Source organism: Brassica oleracea, unplaced genomic scaffold, assembly GCF_000695525.1.
Source record: "Brassica oleracea var. oleracea cultivar TO1000 unplaced genomic scaffold, BOL UnpScaffold00792, whole genome shotgun sequence".
Taxonomy (NCBI): Eukaryota; Viridiplantae; Streptophyta; class Magnoliopsida; order Brassicales; family Brassicaceae; genus Brassica; species Brassica oleracea.
In genome coordinates this window covers 13,260-14,124 of record NW_013617457.1, presented here as the reverse complement: position 1 = coordinate 14,124, position 865 = coordinate 13,260, and positions in this window count along the sequence as shown.

Below are 865 nucleotides of genomic sequence, written 5' to 3'. Positions count from 1 at the left end.
TTCACTAAGCCGAGGAGGGTTGAAGAGGTGTCCTTAGCCAAGAGTGGCTTACTTGATGTGATTAAGGATGAGACATCAGAAGATGGATGCAGCTCTGTTAGGAGTGATCTTCAGGAAGATCAAGAAGCATCAAGCGTGGAGTCAGGACACGGAGTTGTCTGTGACACAAAGGGGAAGGAGATCGAAGTGCGTCAGGAAGTGGTGCGAGATGATCTTCAGGGGTGTGAAATCACTCCAAGACAATAGCGACGAGTGCAGAGGGCACTCGGTGCAAATGGGGAAGGGCTCATGGTCAAGGAGACGACACATGAAGGTAGCCAGGTCCTTAACAGAAGTGGGTCGAGAGGTAGCTCGACAGGTGTGTCAGATCGTGATGCAGTACTTGTTATTCCGCTGCAGCAGGGGCTGTGTCATGATTATACAAGAAGAAACAGACGGATGGGTCTGTAAGGCTTGACATCTAACTGTTTTAGCTTAGTATGCAATTAAGCAGGGGGAGAATGGTGATATTCTGGTACAGAGGATGCATATCTCATGGGGGAGAAAAGCATGGTGTGGTGCACATCTCGTGGGGGGAGAAAAGTACATTTGGTATGAAAGTTTCCAGGTGAAGAACGTGGTTGTAACGTGGTTGCTGAACCAGAAGAGTGTTGTGCTTGATCGGCACACAAAGCTAAAAGGGGGAGATTGAAGATGTAAGATGTCTGCCCTGGAGTAGTCGCTGACGTAGTTGCTGAAGCAGACGTCGGGTTAAATGGTGAAGACCATGTCGAGTCAAGATGCTGAGCTGGAGTCGTGTAGACTTGGAGAGCAAGGAAGTATCTTGGAGATATGGAAAGAGGAATAAACTTGAGGAGCAAGTTTA